Source organism: Peromyscus eremicus, chromosome 5 (genome assembly GCF_949786415.1).
Source record: "Peromyscus eremicus chromosome 5, PerEre_H2_v1, whole genome shotgun sequence".
In the NCBI taxonomy this organism is placed as follows: domain Eukaryota; kingdom Metazoa; phylum Chordata; class Mammalia; order Rodentia; family Cricetidae; genus Peromyscus; species Peromyscus eremicus.
Window position 1 is genome coordinate 122,397,042 of NC_081420.1, and position 11,212 is coordinate 122,408,253.

The window sequence follows — 11,212 nt, forward strand, 5'->3', positions numbered from 1 at the left end:
CAAATGATCTTTCCTTGAAGAAACAAAACTATTTCGAACAGATCTGATGCTGAGCATCCTCTTAAGATTATCACAGCCCTTAAAAGCAAACTGCTGTGTGCCACGGTCCTTTAAGCCATGCTGGTGAATCAATAGTCTAACCATTTTATTTGCTGTCTTTTGCTCCAACAGTATTGAAGAACTGTCGGAAAGAAAGGCTCCCAGAGAGGGGGTTTCTTTTTGTCTGTAGAGCAGAGGCTGTGCTATTGATCTATTTATTAAGAGGAGAAATGGGGACTGCAAACTTGGAGTGTAAGGCTCGTGTTTTCCTTTCTTTGCTCATTGAGAGGAATACAATAGAATAAAGAAAACCGTAAAATGCATTAGCAGATCCTCTTTCATCCATTGGACGTCACCTCCCCACTGCTGCTGTGACTATAATTATAGCTTGGTTCTGGCCGGAGGAGTGCTAATGACAATTTCCAGGGATTTTGTGAAGTAGACACTAAGTACAGAGGGCAATAATGAAGCTGAGGGGACGTAGATATTGCATTCTCACATTCCAATCCGGTTTCCTTTCAGCCTGGTTTCCCTTTGAGACATAGGTCATGAGTTGCCCACACTCAAGCAAGGAATGACATGGGACCTGTGGTATCCTGAACTGTCACCTGAAGCACTAACCACCGCCACTTTATCTTTATTTTCAAAACCCGCCTTTTAGAAATCTGTAGATAATTCCTATTTAGTAACTGACTCTTTCATGCCAAGGATGTCATGTGTGTTAATTAGTTTACTCAGCACAATTTACCCAGGACATATACAGTTATTTTTTTAACAGGTGAAGTGAGCGGGCTTTTGCTTTGGTAAGCTGCTTAAGTTCACACAACAAATAGAAAGAGAATGAAATTTGATTTTTATTCTATCTTACTTCAAAGTTTACTGTTTTTTAACTCTATACAACAATCCAGTGTTTTGTTTTGTTTCATTTTGTTTTGTTGATGTATGTATATGTGTTTATGTTTGAGTCTGTATGATTGTGTGTGTACCTTGTGTGCATATAATATGCATGATATATACACACGTGTGTAAGGTTGTATCTTAGTTAAGGTTTCTATTGCTGTGATAAAGCACCATGACCAAGTGCAACTTGGAGAAGAAAAAGTTTATTTCAGCTTAGAGCTCTCAGATCATGGTCCATTATTGAGGTAAGTCAGAGCAGAAATTCAAGATGGGAACATGGAGGCATGAACTGAAGCAGAAGTCCTGGGGTAACACTGCTTCCTGGCTTGCTCTTCATGACTTGCTCAACCTGTCCTCTTAAACCACACAGGACCACCTGCTCTGGAGTAGCACCATCAATAGTGGATTGGACCCTCCCACATCAACCATTAATCAAGGAAATGCCTTAAGATGTGCCTATAGGCAATTTTATGGTTGTATTTTCTCAATTGAGATTCTTTTTTGCAAATATAACCAGTAATTGATGGATACAGTGGATGAGCCAAACTTTTACTTCCATCATTTTATTTGGGTGACTTCTCTTAAGTTATTGATGAGAGCCTGCCTTGAGTTTCTGTCACAGTTCATTGGTAAGGGCAAAGCACTATTCTAGGAGTTAGTACAGGTTATCTTCTATCCTCCTCCCACCCCACCAATCATGTCCATCCCAGGGTCCTTGTCTTCCTTAAGAATTTCTGTCACTATAGCTTCTACTGTGGCTAACTAAGAGGCCACCTCATCAGCAGCCAGTAAAGCTTTTCTTACAGCCTTTGTTGAATAACAATTCCCTTTCCCATTGTGTTGACAAAATCTCTGAGCACAGCATCATAACCAACTTCTGAGGAACTTTGCAAGAGCATCCTCAATGAACGAAGGTTCCTCAACACCTGCACTCTTAGCAATGGTCACTGCAGAAATCTTGAGTGCTTTTGAATAATTTCTTTAGCCATTTTCTGATCTTCATTAGCAGGATTTAATGAGGCCAAGACTGTGATGGGATGCACTGATGTGGCATGCAGCCCCTCCTAGAACAATGGCCTCTTTAGCAGCTGTTCTGGTAGCATTGAGGACATCCAGAACTCTTAACTCTGTCTGTGTTCTCATTCACTGGACATAACTTGTTCCTTCAGCCTCCAGCACAACTAGTCCTTCTGAGAGGTTAGTGAGTTTTCCCCTCAGCCTTACCTCTTCATGTTCACTAGTTGGGATGTGTGACTTCTTCAATTTGAGCTTTTTAATCTTTTCTTTTCAAAACATGGCATCATCTTTGATGCCAATGACCTCTCCAACTTCTAAGTCATGAGTCTGAACATCTTCAAGATTTAGATTCAACCCCACCTTCTCCATATACCACACCACCAATAACAATAGTCATAATTTCAAGGTGGTTGTTCCTATTCTCCCCAAACCCTGGAATTTTGATGGCTGCAACCTGAAGACCAACTTTTAGCCTGTTCAAAGCCATTGTGCTTAGAGCATCTGCATCAATATCTTCAGCAATTATGGCCAAGGGCACCCAGCTGATGAGCATTAGCATTGTCAAGAGCATGTACAATGGACTGAACACTAGACATTTTCTTTTAACTCAACAGAACAGAGGCATTTTGGAATTTACATTTTTGAGCTTTTGATGTATTAATAAAATGTGGTTAAATGTATCCTCTATCCAATTTCATGCCTGCAATAATTTCCAATTCATAATTCAGGGTTTTCCCATCCTTCATTGTGATGATGCCCTTTCTTCCAACCTTTTTCATTACATCAAAAATGATGTTTCAAATGTCTTTGTCTCCATTTACAGAAACTACAGCAACTGAGCAACTTTTTTTGATTGTCATAAGCTTAGACTGCTTTTCAAGTTCAGCAATTACAGCAGCAGCAGCCAGCATCACACCTGCCCTGACTCCACTGGATTAGCACCTCTGCTGTGATTCTCAAGGCCCTCCTAGGCAATAGAGCATGGCAGAGCAGCAGCAGTCATGATGCCACCCAGCTTCTTCACTTGTTAGTAGTAACATCTTGAACAAGTTTAGCTCTGATATATCAGGGGACCATGGGAATATTTAGCATTAGTGTTTGACAAGTCAACCGACCAGACCTATAAATTCCTGATGGGGAGTCCCACCTGGCAAATCCATAGGGTCACTGGCTGTGGAAACCGGTTGTTTTCTGTCTGTAACTTTCTCACGTGCCATCATTATACCTCCCTATAAGAACAGCTGTGGGGTTCCTTCCACAGTCCATTGATAGTGTGTTTTACATCTTTGGACATATAGTTGTGGATGGTCAGGTTATGGTTTCTGTTTAAGCTGTATAATTCTGATGTATAGAAATAATACAACAATATTCTTTACTGACACAGGAAAGTAACAGTATTCTCCATTTCAAAGACAGCTAATTTTAGACTTTAGAACAAATTCAAGGCATACTAAACTGCCCCTGCAGAAAATACACAAAGACTAATTCCCAGGTGTTGTTTATTGCTAAATCAAGGCCAGGCAGTTTCCACTCAAATATAGCTCCTTGCAGTAGCTCTCTTTCTGCACGTACCCTGACTGCCCAAAGTTCAGGCAATTGTTTAATGCTTGGGATCCCTCGCCAACTTAGAGCTATGTGCATGAGTCAATGTGACATCACTAGCCTAAGAGAAACTATATGACTTATTTTGTGTTTTGAGAATGGGTAGGGCCCTGAAAATGTAACTTATAATTGTCCAGAGTTTGGCTGTGAGGAAACAGCGTTGGTGTGGAGAGAGACAGCTGTGTAGAGCTATGTGAGACCTGCTGCAGAATGTGTGTGTGTGTGTGTGTGTGTGTGTGTGTCTGTGTGTGTGTGTGTGTGTGTGTGTGTGCTGAGTGAGAGAGGAAGAAGAAGAAGAAGAAGAAGAAGAAGAAGAAGAAGAAGAAGAAGAAGAAGCATGAGAGAAGTGTGTAGATGGAGTGAGTGGGTGAAAGTGTGAATGAGTAAAGAATGAGTGAAGAATGCAGAAGTATGTGTGTAAGACAGAGAGAGAGAGAGAGAGAGAGAGAGAGAGAGAGAGAGAGAGAGAGAGAGAGAGAGAGAGAGCGCTTCTATGTCGAAGAGCTGTGCCTAGGAACTGTGTAAAAGGCTGTGTGGTAAAAGAACTATGTGAATGAGATGTTTAGCTGTGGCTGGGTGGAGATTTGTAACTATGTGGAGGCAAGAAAGATGAAGCTGTAGAGAAAATATATGTAGAAGATAAATGTATGTAAAAGAAAGATGTGAAAATGTATGTATGCAGGCAGCAGGGTGGACATATGTAGCTGGTGTGGAGACAGAAACAGTCAGAATCCATTCTTTTTAAAAAAAATATTTTTTATTTAGATTCCAATAGTTCTCTTTTTTTCTTTCATTTTTCTTTATTAAGAAATTTTCTACTCACTCCATATACTATCCACAGATCCCCCCTCCTTCTTCCTCCTCCCACCCCCCAGCCCTCTTTCCAAAGCCACCCCGCATCCCCACATCCCCCAAATCGAGGTCTCCCATGGGGAGTCAGCAGAGCCCAGCACACCGAGCCTTGGCAGGTCCAAGCCCCTTATCACTGCACCAAGGCTGTGCAAGGTGTCACACCACAGGCACCAGGTTCCAGAAGCTTGCCTGTAGACCAGTGACAGATCCCAATCCCCCTGCCTGGGTGCCCCCCAAACAGTTCCAGCCAAACAACCGTCTTCCATATCCAGAGGGCCTAGTCCAGTCCCATGGGGGCTCCACAGCCACCAGTCCACAGTTCATGGGCTTCCACTAGTGTGGCCATCTCTGCACATCCTCCCATCATGATCTCAACGTCCCTCGCCTGCAGTATCTCTCCTCTCTCTCATCAATTGGATTCCCGGAGCTCAGCCTGGTACCTGGCCATGGATCTCTCTATCTGCCTCCATCAGTCACTGGACAAAGGCTCTATGATGACAGCTAGGTTATTTGCTAGGCTGGTCACTAGAGTAGACGGGTCCAGGCACCCTCTAGATCACTACCAGCAGACCAAGGTGGGGTCAACCTTGGGGATTCCTGAGAGCCTCCCCAGCACCCTGCCTCTTTCTATTCCCATGTTGTACTCATCTATCATGGTATCTCCCTCCCTGCCTTCCCACTCTGTCCCTGTTCCAGCTTGACCCTCCCATTTCCCTATGTTCTCAACCCCCACTCCTCACCCTCTGCTACCTCCCCACACCCAGTCCACTCATGTAGATCTCATAAGAACCTGGAAACAACCTAGATGCCCCTCAACTGAAGAATGGATAAAGAAAATATGGCACATATACACAATGGAGTACTACTCAGCAGTAAAAAACAATGATATCATGAAATTTGCAGGCAAATGGATGGAGCTAGAAAATATCATCTTGAGTGAGGTAACCCAGACTCAGAAGGACAAACATAGTATGTACTCACTCATAAGTGGATACTAAATGGGAGGGAAGGGATGGCCAGACTGCAACCCACAGCTCCAGAGAGGCTAGCTAACAGGGAAAGACCCTAGGAGGGACACATGGATGACCCTGTGAAGCAGAAACCATTCTTAAGATGAAGTAAAAGAGAAAGTTATCATCAGAAAGAGTGTGTTTCCTTATTATTTACCTCTCAGATAGAAAAAGGCTAGCCCTCAGATATATAAGAATTTTTCCTAAGCCCTCGACACATTTGTAGATTTTCTTACAATACCCTGGAGATGGCCTTGGAGCAGGCTCTCCATAATGCCACTGATATGATATTTTTATGTTTATCCTTAAATCGATTCACTTGACAACTGTCACCCCTCTTGTAGAATATTATTTTAAGGTGTGCTGCTTTTGTTTATGTTGCATTTGTTTAACTCTGTGAAGCTGTGTCTAAAACACCTGATGGTGTAATAAAGAACTGAATGGCCAATAGCAAGGCAAGAGAAAGGATAGGTGGGGCTGACAGGCAGAGAAAATATGCAGAAGGAAAAATCTGGGAGAGAAGAAAAGAGCAAGAGAACAAGGAGGAGGACTCCAGGGGCTAGCCACCCAGCCACCCAGCCACCCAGCCACCCAGCCACCCAGCTACATAACCAGCAAGCCACAGAGTAAGGGTAAGATTCACAGAAGTAAGAGAACGGGGAAAGCCCGGAGGCTAAAGGTGATGGGATGAGTTAAAGTTAAGGGAAGCTGGCTAGAAACAATTCAAGCTAAGGCCAGGCATTAATAATTAAGAATAAGCCTCCGTGTGTGATTTATTTGGGAGCTGGGTGGCAGGCCCCCCAAAGGAGCAAAAACAAACACCACCACACCCCGTCTTTTGTTACTTTGGAACTTCCCAACTCTGCTCAGCACTCACTATTCTTCCCTTTGACCCCATTGTCACAGCTACAACAATGGCTAAAGGTTGGAAAACACCTTGAAACAGTACGACTTGAGCATTCACACCAAAGTTTACTTCTTCACAGTGAGAAGAGGAGCCAGTGCTACCTGCACATTCTAGCAAAGGTCTCATCTAGCAGGAGACTGTCGGTATTCCAACCGTTTCTTCGGAGCGGCTACTGAAGAGCACATAGCAAGGCAGGCCTTCAGCGGGGAGTGAGGACGATTTCTTGATTTGTTTACACAGAAGCTGGTTTCATCATGGCATTTCAAAAATAGCTTTACTTGACCCCCCTCCCCATCCCTTCATCCCCTGATCCTCCTGCTTCTCATCCCCATGAAAACACTGGATATTTGCCCAGGAGTAGTACAACTGGGCCACATTTTATAGAAATACTTTACACTTATTTTCACAGTGGCTGAGCACACTGAACAGCAGTGTGTAAAGCTTCCTCTTGCCCACATCCTTCCCTCTGTTTGTTATTTGTTTTCTTGATAATGTTCCAAATGTTGATAATGTTACTTGAGGTCTACAGTGTATGGAGGCAGTCAGATGATCTGCTCAGAAGAAACCAAGCAAATGTTAGATAACTTTTAATTTAAAAGTTTACTGTAACATTCAGGATGTAACTAGCAGAAGTTTCACACATCTTTGTGTTTTCCCAACATTAGATATTCTCTAATTTAATATTTATTTATTTTGATTTTGTGTGTCTGAGTCTATATGTATGTATGTCTAAATATTCATGCAGTGCCAGAGGAATCCAGAAGAGAATACCTTAATCCCTGGAACTGGAGGTACAGGTGGGTAGGGGAACCGAACCTTAGTCCTTTGCAGGAATAGCAAGTACTTTTAACTGCAGAGCCAGCTCTCCAGCTCTGATTATATACTCTTAACTTGTGAACCGTGTCTTACAGGTCGTCATTTTGGAGAATGAATTATACTGAAGACCTGTTCATACAAAGAAACAGAGAGAATTGCAGGGTGGCATTCAGGGATCTGGATTCTATGAAGAACCCTTCGACTTTCGCCAGGAAATTAACTGCTTAGAACTCAGTCCTCGATGTTCTTGGTTAGCCCCTTATTTCCAACATCTTGGGGCACCTGGAGTAGATTAATATTATTAGGTAAAGTTTGCTACATACACCTTGAGGCAAAAATTTACTATTATTGTCAGAAAACCAAAGACTGTCTATGAGGTCAGGTCTGTGGCCGGTCTCATGCTTTACCACGCTCTCCATGAGAGAATGAATTCACTCTGAGAGTTGTCTTATCTTTAACGAAGTGGGGAGACCTGTCTTCTCATATACACACAGCTATTGGAGACCACCAATACTCACGGAATGGACTCTAAGAGTGGAGACTGACCAAATTGGCTAAGATTAAGTCAAGAAAAAAGGCCAAATCTCGGTGGTATATGATCCTTAACTGTGCCGTTAACTAAAGGGCATTTATTTCTCTCTCACATTTACTGTCTGCTTTATTCTGAGACTTGGTCTCACTATGTAGCTGAGGTTGGCCTGTACTTGTTATCCCCTTGACCAACTATCCTCTTGAGGCCTGGGGACACAGCCTGACTTACTATTAGTACCTTTATGTCACCAAAAAAGATGGCCGTGTTTCTGTCATTTTTTTTGGATACATTTGAACTTGCAGTAGGTATCTTCAGAGACTGATAGATTTCCAAGAAAGTTTCACGTTCCTGATCTATAGAGCAGTGCCCCAAATGGCTGAACCCACAACATACTGAAGCAAGATGTCCATTCAAACTTGAACAAAAAATGAACATCTAAGACGTAGGATGTGACCCTTTAAAATATCCTCATGAAAATCATTAAATATGCACTCTCAACACTATTTTCAAGGCAAGTCATTGGGTTAATAGGCCTAGAAAACTTCGCTCCACATTTGCTGTCTCTGGTGGTGGAGAAATAAAGAAGAGCCTCTCAATTTCTTGTGGCTGTAAGTAGTTGGCAAAGAAGTTGGTTCCCTTATATGGGACTTCTGAGCTTGATGAACTGAGTTATGTTAGCAGATTTATTAGCACTGGACTTAAATAGATCAATTTCACCAACAGGAAATCACATTTAATCAGTACATACAAATTCGGATGATATTTGGCAAAAGATTTGACTTAGGACACAGTCTTTGAGAGCAAGCAGATTTTTATTTCTACAAATATCTAAAATCTTAATAAAATAAAACATATTTCTGAAATCTAGTGACTCATTCCTAAAATCTGGTATTATTGCTTGTACCAAGGCTAGAAGAACGTAACTCTTCTTAGGTATTGGTGGTTAAAGAAGCCTGCAGTAATGCATTCTAATTATACACAAAGACGAGGTGGGCAAAAGAGTAGCCAAATAAAAATAAAATGTAACTTCTCACTTATCCACTTAAGTACTGCTAGAAAGAGAATACATTTCTAAGGCTACTCAAAAACTAGTGACTTTTAATGTGAAAAGAAGTCTGTGAGAAAATTATATGGTAATTATGAGTAAAACAAGTTCTCGATTCGACTTGATGATAAATTTCAAATTTTCCTCTTTCCAGTTAATATCTACAGCAAGCAATTGTTTTGAAGATTCAATGATATAATTGACATTAAGTGTTTAAGACAATATTTATAATATTTACATGACTATATAAATGGATACTTCAACTCCCAATTCCAATTTCTTTAAAATGGAACTATTTATTTCAATAACTTGGAATTTTTCATGAGTCTTATTCACTTCCTTACGAGGAGTCAACAAATCATTGGGAGCAATACAAAAACTAAGGATGTGGAAGAGAAGCCCTGCTCTGAATTCCTGTAATGTGCCTGACAGTAGGCCAAGAATCTTTGTGTTTCATCTCAAACTTGTCCTGAAAATTTAATGAAGAAGACCATAACAGCAGAAACAGCTGTTCAACAATCATTAGTAGATTCTCCCATCTAAGGTGTCTATTGGGGGATAAGAAGTCTGTTATAGACTCCTCTTTATTACTATTGTTATTTGGAAAGTGTTGGAATCCACCTGCCAATTAAGTATCTCCAGTCTTCATAAGCCGAGTGCATATCCACTATGTTTGATCATGTGACTCTATAACTCATTATGTAAGCTTGATTGTTTTCTCTCTGATGCGTCTGAATGCTCTTCTACACCATAGAACTTCAACAATGCTATTTCATTTGCTAATGATGTCCAAACATGTTAAAATAAATTGCAGGGAGACACAGTGGGAAATGAGGCTTATCAGGTGGAAGATCAAATGGAATTAAGCTCTTGACTAAATGTCTGTAAAATTGATTTGACTTAATAAATTTGATGCAAATTGAGTTGTATCATTTGGGGGTGTGTGCGCACACATACATACATGTCTTTAACTTGCCAAGTACATCTTTCCACTGTCCTCTTAGAAAATCTCATGAATAAATAAATATAAATTGGTCATTTTCATTTTAAGAATTCACACTTTCATCTGCAATTGAAAAGCAAGTATAAGCCAGCCTGAGTGCGGACAGACTTTAAAAGCCATGAGGAATTGAGACTGCCCAAAGATAGCTCTGGTTGTTAGGTTGCCATGTTGTTTTTGAAGTTAGGGTTACTCTAAGTTCATCTCAGGTTTCTTTTTTACATCTGTTTATTTGTGGAGGGAGCAAGCATGATATGGCATGATTGTGGAAGGCAGAGGACAACTTGCCGGAGGTAGTTCTTTTCTTCCACCATGTGCACTGAACTCAGGTCTTCGGCTTGGTGTCAAGTGCCTTTACTTACTGAGCCACCTAGCTGGCACCATCACAGGTTCTTGATTAAACCCGATTACTTTCCCTAAACATTTTTGGTAAGATAGAGTGGTAGATAGATGATAGACCAATAGACAGTTAGATAGATGATAAATAGATGATAGACAGATAGATGATAGACACATAGATAGATATGGATAGAGATATATAGATACATAGGTAGAGATATAGGTATACCTTGTATAGGTATAAGCACATATTTGCAACTACTAATAGACAACATTGAATTTATCTGATCACCACATGATATGGCAAAGCTTGGAGTGAGAACATTAAGTCAACTCCTACAGTTGATTTTTATAGATTCTTTAGGATACACCTTCAATATCTTTCAGGAAGCTTTTCCTTTATTTCCTTCTTCCTATTCAGTAACAACAAAATATGTATCCTATTTAATCTGATGCCTTCATGTTATCAAAACTTTTGTTGCCTCTTCTGCCTTGCCTATAAGACTGTGAATGTATTCTAGATAATGACTTCATTTTGCTTGCTCTTGATCCCAAGCTACTAGCATAGTGCCCAATATATAGTGTATGCTCAATGGATGCTTGTTGAACTGAACCTAATCAATTTAGAAATGAGTTTGAATATGTAAATTTATTCTGAAGTATCTCCAAATACTGTGTAACAATATCCTCAAAACAACATCCTAATTTCTATCCTAGAGGAAGGCTTTTTAAGACATAGGAAAAACATAAACCACAAGTCTCAGGAAGTCCTCGAAACTTAAATTAACAGTAAAGACTGCTGGGAAAGGAGAAATTCTCATACTTGTGTAGACCTTCAAGTTGTGCAAAGAACTCTGGAGTTTCAGTTGTGAAACATCTGCCATTGAATCCTCTGTGTTCCTGTGAGTATGCCCTCATTCATACTCCTATAAGTAGCCCCACTAAACTCATTAAATGACCAAGTTTTACTTTGATAGTATCGTTTCATCTGTCATTTGTGCCCTATATGGGTTGAATAGTGCTCTTTTGTTTCTTTGTTTGGTTTGTTGGTTTTTTTAATTTTTAATTTTTTGCTTTTGCATTCCAACCAACGTTTCCACTCCCTTCTCTCCTGCCAGACTTCCTTCTCTGCTCTCCACACCATCCACTTCTC

The 11,212-nt window shown here is 40.7% G+C and overlaps 1 pseudogene; it reads right to left on the minus strand.

Moving 5' to 3' along the window:
- Window positions 1-1,611: 1,611 nt before the first annotated feature.
- On the minus strand, window positions 1,612-6,453 carry LOC131911144 (60 kDa heat shock protein, mitochondrial-like; annotated as a pseudogene).
- Between the last annotated feature and the right edge of the window lie 4,759 nt (window positions 6,454-11,212).